This window comes from Sinohyriopsis cumingii, chromosome 15 (genome assembly GCF_028554795.1).
Source record: "Sinohyriopsis cumingii isolate HCF-2022 chromosome 15, ASM2855479v2, whole genome shotgun sequence".
Taxonomy (NCBI): domain Eukaryota; kingdom Metazoa; phylum Mollusca; class Bivalvia; order Unionida; family Unionidae; genus Sinohyriopsis; species Sinohyriopsis cumingii.
The window spans coordinates 8,520,993-8,532,197 of record NC_142975.1 but is presented as its reverse complement, the minus strand read 5'-3'; the positions used below and the strand labels follow the sequence as shown (position 1 = coordinate 8,532,197).

Here is an 11,205-nt window from a genome sequence, read left to right as displayed (position 1 = left end):
AAGACGTTTTAGACAACTTAGGAATGATGGAGCAGATGTTAATAAGACTGGTTGAAGACCATTATTCCTATAGTCCCCATCGTGTAAAGATGGAAATTAATAACTTAAAAAAGGTAAAGGACAAGATTAGTGGTGTCATGAAAGAGATAAAGGAGGAGAAGGAGGATGAAGAGGAAAGAATAAGAATAAGCAAATGGAACGAAAAGATTGAAAAAGAAGAAGAAAATGAGAAGCGGAAGAAAGAAGAGGAGGAAGAGAAGAAGAAGAAAGAAGAGCAGGAGAAAAAGAAAGAGAAGAAGAGAAAGAGTGTTGGAGATAAAATAAGAACTTGGTGGAGAAAAAGAAGAAATTAGAAGCAGAAGAAGAAGAAAACCCAAAGGCCCTTTTCAGGGCCAGCCATATTTCTCGAAAAGAGATAGCCTTTCCATTGCCTACCCTTTTTTTAAATTTAAATTTAAATTAAAAAAAAAAATCCCATATTCAATTCCCCTTGTCCCCAGACAAACCCAAACTCTATTCCCATGTTAATTTCCCCTTGTCGCTAGACAGACCCACACTATAGTTCCATGTTAAATTCCCCTTGTCGCTAGAGTGACCCACGATTTATTCCCATGTTAATTTCCCTTGTCGCCAGATTGTCCCACGATTTTTCTCCATGTTAATTTTCCCTTGTCGCCAGATTGTCCCAGGGGTGTTTGTAATGCTAATTCCCATTGTCGCTAGGGTATCCCCATTTACTACTTATATTCATTTGTATTTATGGTATGTATTACTGGAAAAGACGACTTCGTTACCAACTTCACGTTTGGATTTAATTTGGAAATAAAAGATTCGTTAAGCAATATTGAGTAATATTTAGTAACCTATTCCAAATTAGTATTCTATTTTTAATTTTAGTAAAATACATTTCTTTAAAACGAGTGTTGCATTGTAACACAGCTATTGAATTTTATAATCTTTGGCTATCATGAATTTAGTCGAGACTTAATTATCTGTATTATATTCTAAAAGGCAGAAATTATGCAAATGTATGAAGTTGGTAAGCTATAAGGAAAAATGTAATCTTATATGTATTTCGTGTATTTTAAATACAAAGGCTTTATAGATGTATCTCTAGAATGTAGTATCACATATATCAATTATTTAAATAAAATGTGTTCACTGAGAGTCAGAACAGCTCTGTCTTTCTTTACAGCGATTTCGTACCTCATTCCCCAAGATGTAGCCGTATCTACACCGTTATGAGTGACAGCCCTTTGTTAATAGAGCCTGAACTCTCTCTCTCTCTCTCTCTCTCCATGGGCAAATTCCTTCTCATAACAAGAAATGAGAAATGAGAAGAAGGTAATGAAACACAAAATATTTTGTTCATAACAGTTCCACTAAATATAGCTTTCTGAGACACAACTTATAACATTATAAATTATTGTGATCCTAAGTATTCAAAGCTACATAAACAAACAATATTTAAGGGAAAAGCAATTCTTTCTTTATTTATCGTCTTGGGCGAGCACCTTTATAAGGGTAGAATGATGTGCGGAGCACAAAAATAAATCTTCAGTACGAGATACTACTGCTTCGTGAACATGGAAGCGCAACTTTTGAAATCGATAAATAGGTATTTTCACGATACCGAATTTAAAACTAGAGAGGGATACGTTACATTTAGACATGAAGACAAAATAAGGATGACTCAATCCAATTTTGAATTGTTCAAAGACCTATGTTTCGTGTTAGTGTGTATGCGCGCGCGTGCATTGGTATTGCCACGAAATTATGTAAAACTATTGCAATAAGAGGACGAACACCAATATTTCCGGTCAACAAAAGATGTTATAAGTTTGTAGGCTCGTAATCAATCATATCAGCCACTGGATGTGTGTACTATTATTTAACCATCACTGTTACATGGTAAGCTATACTTCATCCACATAATATGCACACATGCATGGTTTCAAAAAGAAATAAAGGTTTGGCATTCTCGGTCTTTTCCAGTGGATCATGAAAATATTGTAACATTCGGGGGTGGGGGTGGGGGTGTTACTTGCTATTGACCGAGCGATGTCAAACACTGGCACGATTCCGCTAGAAGTCATAAGTTTTCCCTAATTCCAAAGACCTATATACAACAACTGTTATAAACTAGAAACTCCAATCTGTCCATTCTAAAAATAATTTACTCTAATTAATACAATACCACAGATCTCACAACTTCCCAATTGTCTGTCAATCGTACAACTGCATGGTTTCTCTTCATTAACTTTCCGTAACGTACCGTCAGCGTTTCAGGCCATACAACTATTCAACTCCCTCTATATACATGGACCTATTTTTACTACGCCACCTTAGGCCTGTCAAATGATGGTTTTAAGCTATATTTCGCGTGTAAAATTGCATTACATTTACCACCATGGCAAAAATAAACAGCTCTTGCCGACGACGGAACAATTCCTTTTCGTTTATTCAATTGTGTAATTTACCAGTCTACATTCCTAAATACTGAACCTGTAGTCACACCATCAAAATGCACAATTAGACATTAACGACAGGGACACTCATGCGGCTCTGACCTGAGTTCACAAACAGTAAACAATGCCATAATGGAAACTCACTAACACTGTATCCGTGACGTTTGCTCCTAGTAACTGGCTAATTATTTGGGTCTGATGATAACTTCCCCAGCACCGACTTTCCATAATCAAATAAGTAATCACAAATATCTAAGAAATGCTTAAAACGGAGCGCTATAACAAATGCGCATACTCTAAATTTATTGCAATATGATTCTTGATTCGCAAAAAATGGTCATTCAGTTAAGAAAGAAAGACTATGTTCTTAGAGAATTTATCAATGCTTAAATTATTTTTTCAAACCTAATTGTGTTCATTTGTGAACTTAATTTGTAACTTTAACTAAGAGCCAAGAAAGGAAAGTTTCAAATGACATTTTCCACTTTAAGAATTATGAAAGCTGTAACTTGATTTGTGAATTAAAATATCAACGGATTGTGGCATTATAATGATACCCGTCAGATTTGCTTATTACTAATAGGTCCCTATTTTAATTAGGTCAGAGATCGATCACATAGAGAACCTTGCTAAACTCGAGAATTTTGCAGTAAACACAATTGAGACATAAACTGTATTTAAAGAACTTTTGAGGTACATTACAATATTTCTTGCAGACAGTTGTCTGTTTTACAGAGGTTAAATATATGAAAGTGAACTATTTAATAAAAGTGATTATTCAGTATCTTCTTTTGTTAGATAGTTTAGTTATGCTTGATGAAATTTGTCTTAAAGTACACCTTGTAAAGCACATATAGGACTCTTTTTTCTGGAATCAAACCAGACAATCCTTACACAATTTTGCATTCTATGTAATTTCTGACCATCTATTCTTACTTATCACAAAGGACTATTTGCTTGTAATGAAATATTGATCATGAACTTTCCTATTTGAAAATGTCTATTTAGAGCTGATTACTTGCATAAAACATGGAATTTTTGTACTTCTTTTGAATCCACCTAAAATTTTGCATTTTCAAAGCTGCTCAAAGTCCTAAACAATTGCAAAACGTATTGAGCATTTTAACAGATTGTTTCTGCAATTGTAATTTCAGTTTTGTTCTTCGTTGACCCAATACGTTATTGCCATATAATTAGTAATTCTGTTTTAGTTTACCGAATTTCAGTTACAGTAGTTACGGCTCTGTGACTAAAAACGAGTTTGTTATATTTCTTCCATCTAAAACACTTTCATCCAAAAGCCACGGCAAATATACGCTAATGTTCTTCCCAAGACTACATTGTCTTAGGTCTTTGATGCTTAAAACATAATTAATATTACCTTGTATAACACATGCAAAGATCTCAGAATAATGAGCGTTAGCATTGGTTTGCTACCATTATTTAAAGTGGGGCTTTTGAAAATTATTTTTCCAGATTCATGATGAATGAGTATTTTCTTTTTGGTATTCTTATGCGCCTCTAAGATGTCTGCAGTTGTAATATCCTCCTTTCGAGGGTTAAACTACAGAGCAGTAATGAAACATACAGTTGTTGTTGTTCATGTTATTATTATTATTATTATTATATTCCAGAAAACTCGTGCAACATCGCCCAATGTGTCTATGAGGCCAAGTGAGTTGTAAATTAGTATGTATTGCCTCAAACGTGTTCGACTAACCACTAAACCACGACAGAAGCTATCCACAGAAGTGACGCCTTACAACGTACAGAAAACTGCATTAGGCTTGTTCTACAAACACGGTCATCAAGCAGTTTTATAGTATGTAATAATTGCTCTTGTCATTTTCTGTAACCAAAGCCTGCAAAGATTTTTTCATGTATATAATAATTGCTCTTGGCCTGTCCTAGAACCAAGCCAGCAAACAGTTTTATAGCATGTAATGATTACTCTTGGTCTGTTCTACAATCCAAGTTTGCCAGCGGTTTGATAATATGTAATAATTTCTCCTGTTAACAGTAATACATAATCCTTTAATTTCTGCCTGCATTTAATCAGGTAATGAACATACCAAAGCTGCGTCTCAAAAGAAGTGCAAAATATATTTTATCCAGTGACAGAACATTTGCTTGCATTGACTACTACAATGTCCCCTGAAGGTTTTGCTTATTAAATTTTGATGTATCTAAATTACACTAATTTGCCTGTCAATGTGCCAACAAATAACAGAGTAAAAAGATTTAGAAACAAAAACAAGTATAATTTCATGGGATTATAATTTTAATCATATTATGAATAGATAACTTCAGCTTTCAAATTAAAATTATATGTTATTATGTAAAGGGTGGGGGTGAAATATAAATACGTGTATTCTTACGCCTAGTGTATGTGATTTTTAGTGTCTTGGTGTGTAGAATCTAGCTATACGTGCCGCTCTTTGAAACGGGAGAAAAAAAATAAGGGAATAAAGTTATAATTGTTAGGTGTTGGATATATTGTGCAATGAGCTTCTCTAGCTATGTGATATTGTTCAAAATACAGTATTACGCCTTTATACATATTCGTCTTAATGCGCATTCTGTGGATAAATAAAAGCACGTGGTTCGCTACGCGCATTGCACAATAATTCCAACACATAACAATTAAAACGTTTTTATATATTTTTATTTTCCTTTTCTATAGAGTGGCATATATAGCTTGATTCTACGTAGATAATTATTCCGATTTTCATAAAAGAGTACAAAACCTGGTGGCATTAAAATAGAGTGAGAAGCAATAATAGTACCTGATGAATACCGTGTTTTGAATTTCTAACAAAAGTGCTAGGATACAGGTTTATTTTAATTTAGTTGGAAAAAATTGGGTGAGAAATCTAATCTATGTCGGTGTTTGTACCAAGACAAGGAAATAACAGTCCCTGGCTTACATTATTTGCGTCTTGGGGAGCCAAATAATATAACCCCTTTACAGGTATTTCATTTTCTGAGTCCAAACCCCAACATAGATTTTATTAATCTCTGTGTTGAAAGTATTATTTCCACATTATCATAAAATCTCAGATTTTTGCATCCTTAATACAAGGACTTTCTATGGTTAGTTATACGAAGTGTAAATGAAGATGGGAACGGAAATTTCTGGCTGAACCCAGTTAATCAAATTGAATCTGCCGCACAGGAAACTATTGTTCATGAGTTCTATACTTGCCATCAAAGCTTGACGAGTATAGCAACCAATCAGAACGCCCGCTACAACTCATGTGAAAGTAGTAGAAAATGGCTGCGTCAAAACACATGGTTTGGTATATGTTTTACCTAACAACATCGGCTGACTACTGTCTTCCATAAGTTCATCTTGAATGTATGTGGCTGCTATGCTAACTTACGACCATCAGGTATAGTTAAAATAAAACAAATCATGTATGTGTATTTACTAATTTAAAACTAATTATAAATTGTTGTCTTAAAATTTATACTGATTATTAAATGCTTTGTACCATAACTATCATCAACATACTTATAGGAGAAATTATCATTCGCTTTTACAATGGTGTTCAAGTACTAAACTGGATCAAGAAAAGAGCACGTCGAATCTAAACGTCACAATACAGGGTTGTTTGGATATAAAAATACGTAGCGTTCATATGACATCACAGCGCGCGAAATCACCTTAAAGCTGATCTCGTCCAGAAATGTCCACGTAATTTAGCGTTGATTTTGCCGTATGTATTTCTCGGGGAGTGTAACTAATCACCTTCCAAAAGGAACATGGATGTATGGGGATCGAACTAAAGGAAATACATGCCATTTAAAGATATGCAAGTTCAAATCAAATTATAAAAAAATTACACCCAATGAGCACAAGTGCTAGACGCGAACTTGATGTTGAGAAAAAAAATACCCAACAATAACACTGGTCAACAGTGAAATCATTACTGACTTGAAAAGGCCCTAATCTGTAGTATTTTGGTGTGCCGAACACGAATATAACCGTGAAAAATTTGTATTGGCTCTCGTTTTGAAGATATTCATATACCTCATTTTCTATGTTTCACTGTGTAAATTTCTCCAGTAGGACTGCAGCAACATCCGGAATAATGATGTAACATTGCATAATACCATCATGCTCACATCATCCACAGTTGATTGCATCATTTCCTGATGCAATGCAATACTAATGCCATGCGGATGCTGAAGTAAGTTGACGTCAGCAGTGTACTATATATGTGTAGGCCTATTATACTAATGCCAGGCGGCTGCTGAAGCTGACGTAAGCAGTGTACTATATAAAGCCCAATCAGATAGGTTCAGCATTTAAAATATTTTAGACGTTGTGCGAGACAGTTCAAGCTACTGTTACATAAAACTTATTATTTTATCCATTTACGTACAATAAAGAACAGTAATGCCTCGAAAGTGTGTTAATACCGCGGACAATTTTTGCTATATTTGTGGGGAAGTGACATTTGCCAACCAGAAGAAAAGTATCAATTCTCAAGTGAAGAAGGCATATCATCTTTACTTCGGATGCAAGGTTGGTGACCAAGACAAGCCTTGGGCTCCGCATATATGCTGTGCTACATGTACAACACAGCTTTCACAGTGGTTGAATTGCAAAAGGTCATCAATGCCGTTTGCAGTCCCAATGGTGTGGAGAGAGCCAAGCAACCACCTAAATGACTGTTACTTCTGCTTGGTTCCTCCTCTTTCCGGCGGAATAACGAAGCGAAAGAAGTCGAGAATAGTCTACCCAAACATTCCGTCTGCATTGAGACCAGTTCCACATGGTGAGGGACTTCCTATTCCAGAACCTCCAGCAGAATATTCTCTTGATTCATCTGACGAAGACAAAGGTGAGTCGACCTGTTCTTCTCCTGGTCCATCAGCATGCAGTGATCCAGATTTTCACTGTGGTGCATCATCAACCCCACACAGAATAACACAGGAAGAACTAAATGACCTGATTCGTGATTTGGACTTATCAAAGAACAAGGCAGAATTGCTAGGATCAAGACTCCAACAATGGAATCTTCTAGAAGAAGATGTCACAATTACTGCATATCGAAAGCGCCACCAGCAATTGGAGCCTTTCTTCAGAAAGGAAAGTAATCTGATATTCTGTTCCAATATTGAGGGCCTCATGAATGCTTTAAAAATCACTCATGATCCACAAGAATGGAGACTATTTGTGGACTCTTCGAAACTGAGTCTCAAGGCTGTGCTTTTGCACAATGGAAACATTCTTCCATCTATTCCAGTAGCGTATGCTGTCCACATGAAAGAGACATACGATAACTTAAGGCAGCTACTGAATTCCGTTGAGTATAACAAGTACAGCTGGCACCTCTGTGGTGATTTGAAGGTAGTTGCCCTTTTAATGGGACTGCAGCAAGGATATACAAAATACATGTGTTTCTTATGCGAGTGGGATAGCCGAGCAAGGGAAATGCACTACATGAGGAAGGAATGGACTCACAGGCAGAATGTAGCCATTGGAGAGAAGAATATCCAACACCCAGCTCTGGTTGAGGCTCAGAAAATCTTGCTACCACCCCTTCACATCAAACTAGGTTTGATGAAGAACTTCGTGAAAGCCATTGACCGGACTTTGCCAGCATTCCGATACCTGCATGAAAAATTCCCTCGACTCAGCGAAGCAAAGATTAAAGAGGGAGTTTTTGTGGGTCCTCAGATTCGAGAGCTTTTCAAAGATGACCGGTTCAACAACTTGCTGGAAGGTGACGCGAAACAAGCATGGAATGCTTTTCGCCTAGTTTCTACAAACTTCCTCGGAAATGTTAGGGCAGAAAACTATAAGGAACTAGTAGAAGACATGTTGATGAAGTATAAGAAACTTGGCTGCAATATGTCTCTAAAGATTCACTTCCTTCATTCCCATTTGGATTTCTTTCCTAGCAACTGTGGTATTGTTAGTGATGAACACGGCGAACGTTTTCATCAAGATATCGCAACAATGGAACAAAGATACCAGGGAAAATGGTCCACTACAATGCTGGCTGACTACTGCTGGACACTCCTCAGAGATGCTCCCGAACAGCTGTACAAGAGACAGGCGAAGAAATCTAAGATGTAGTCAATGACTTGATTTTTTATAGGTAGGCTATTACAGTTGACCTTTTACTATTGGAATGCATTTCGTTATGTAAACATTAATTTCTTGCAGATTACAAAAAAACTAGAGCCAATTTTGCAATTTGACTGTCATATTCGTGTTCAGCACATAAAAATTGATAAGAATTGACTACTTTTATTTCAGTAACATGACTTTTGTAAAAATTTGTTGTCCAGTGTAATCTGAAGGCAACAAATCATACAGAGTGACAAAAATACCTTATATTACCCCCATAACCTGTTCTGACATAGGACCCTCTCTATCATAATATATAAGAGAGAAGGTACAGAACTTCGAAATACTTCGTTCCACCCATGACCCTCGATTTCCTACTGCTGCTTCCGTCTTTAAAGGCACACGGCCATACTATATACTATGACTCCTAATAACGGGAACCAAACAGTTGTTAGTCCCCATTAAACCCTTTCTATGAAGTAAAAAAAAAATGAACATTCTTTAATATGGCTATTTTCAAGGATGTTATTTACTCCAAAATCGTTCCAAAACCAATTTTCTCTTTGGAGGAGGGAGATTTTTGAAAAACATTTCATTCCGTATACATGTACTTAATTCACGGAGGATAAATCCATTGTCTATCTCTTGCTACGAGCAGAAACAATACATAGGAACCTCAACCATAGTTAATTGTAGGATTGAAATATTTTTATTTCAATCTAAAATGTAATTAACCAGTGGATATATTGCACCATTATGTATATTTAATTTGCATTATTTGTTGGCTTTTCTTAGTGACTATATTATGTACATCTGTATTTTGTACTTTGTCCAAATTCAAAGTGCTGTACTTAACCACTAACATTTATTTTGTAAACAAACAATACATAGCTAATATTTTGATGTGAGTGTGGATTAAATATTCAGATTATTATCATTGGAGTTAAATGTTCATTTCAATCTGAGTGTAATACATCAGTTTATTGACAAGTTGGAGTGATTTATAAATGCCACTACAACTTAATTGGAACTTTACACATTTGGACTAGGGATATAGTTTGTAATTCACAATTTTTTATATATAAATTTTCACTTTGTTTTCTATGAAAATAAATTATTTTTTGAATTTTACAAAAACTTAATGTTGGTGTGTTATCTTTCCTGTTACTTAGTTTAAGACCATAGAATTGTAACAGCACTTGTCTAGGTCTCTATACAAGGAAAGAGAGAAATGGCTGTCCATTCATCACTCTGGCTGTCATGTGATAATTTGTAAGCAAGGTATCTATACAACTATTATGTCACACAAAACAAGACTGAATATTTATAAATCTTGAGTGGGTTCAAAGACCTGATTTGGTTTTAGTAATTGAACTTTTTGAAAATGATCTGTGGATATGTTTTGACTTTTTTGTTGTCTCAGACATTCGTGCGAAAGCCTTGTAAGCAACATCCATCAAGAAAAATCACTTAAGGTTAAAATGTATGGGACTTGGAACTGTTTGACATAAACCTTATAAGGAAGGTTAAGCCAATTACAAATGGAATTTTCTGTGCATATTCTTAATTGGTAGCTGAGCTGATTAAAAGTTCAAGCCATTATAGTAATTTGTTCTATTTTTTAAAACTTGAGCATATTGTCCAAAACCTTGAATTTTATTTTTATTATAAGCAAGGTATCAACTCCCCAACAAAGGAAAGAACTATAACCACCCCAAATGAGATATTTTGATGCTGGTGACTTTGTCGTGTTTTAATTTTGCACATGTATTTAAAATATATAAAAACACTTACTGGTATTGGCTAAGAAACAGTCACTTACGGTGGACAAATAAAATGTAATGAGCATGTGTTTATAATAATTATTTGAATTTTATTGAATAAACTAGTTTTTGAAGATAAAAGGAAATTATTACAGCTTGTATCTTATAACATTTTTTTGATCCATTTGCTCAGGTGACTACTTCATTACTCATTGATCTAAGGTATTACATGTCATATTGTTTGAACTTCTTAGTAACTTTTTTGCCTCATCATTATTTCATTATATATTCTTGTATTCAGTTGTAAATTAACTATAGATAAAAATTACCATTTTTAGGAAAAGCTTGCCAGAACTTTTTCATGCAGATGACAGCATTTAGATCTCCAAAACATCGTCCAAACATATCTGAAGTGTGTGATGTAGATGTTCAAACACTGATTACCATTGGGCCGAGGTAAGTTTTTGGAGCTATACACGTCAAGTGAGAAATATACATGGGTCTGGTTTACTTCTTACATTTACATATAAACAAAGCACTCATAAAATGTTTTACCTACATGTGTAAATTCTATAGTGAAATCTTTTAAGGCAAAGATAAATAATCCCACCATTGTATAGATTATTCATCAGAAAATAAAATTTTGTTTTAGTGCTTTAAGTAGGAATTTGATGTTTAAGGAGGTAAATTTTAAATACAGATTTTTATTAACAATTTGAGTAACTTTTGTTGTACTGATTTGCATTTTAATGTATTATATTTGCTAACTTCATATCAGCTGGTACATTTTATGTTCCAAGGAGGTAAAGTTGATGCACAGATATTTAATCATGACTGATTTTTGTTGTGTTGATTTGCATATTGATGTATTATATTTGCTAACTTTATA

At 34.8% G+C, this 11,205-nt stretch overlaps 1 long non-coding RNA gene across 1 annotated transcript; it reads left to right on the top strand.

Annotated features, from left to right (window-relative positions):
- The first annotated feature begins 1,178 nt into the window (after positions 1–1,178).
- On the top strand, positions 1,179–10,912 carry LOC149781235 (uncharacterized). The gene is made up of 3 exons (XR_016414497.1): positions 1,179–1,344; positions 4,103–4,290; positions 10,655–10,912. It is a non-coding gene; the product is annotated as an uncharacterized LOC149781235 (long non-coding RNA).
- Positions 10,913–11,205: the final 293 nt, after the last annotated feature.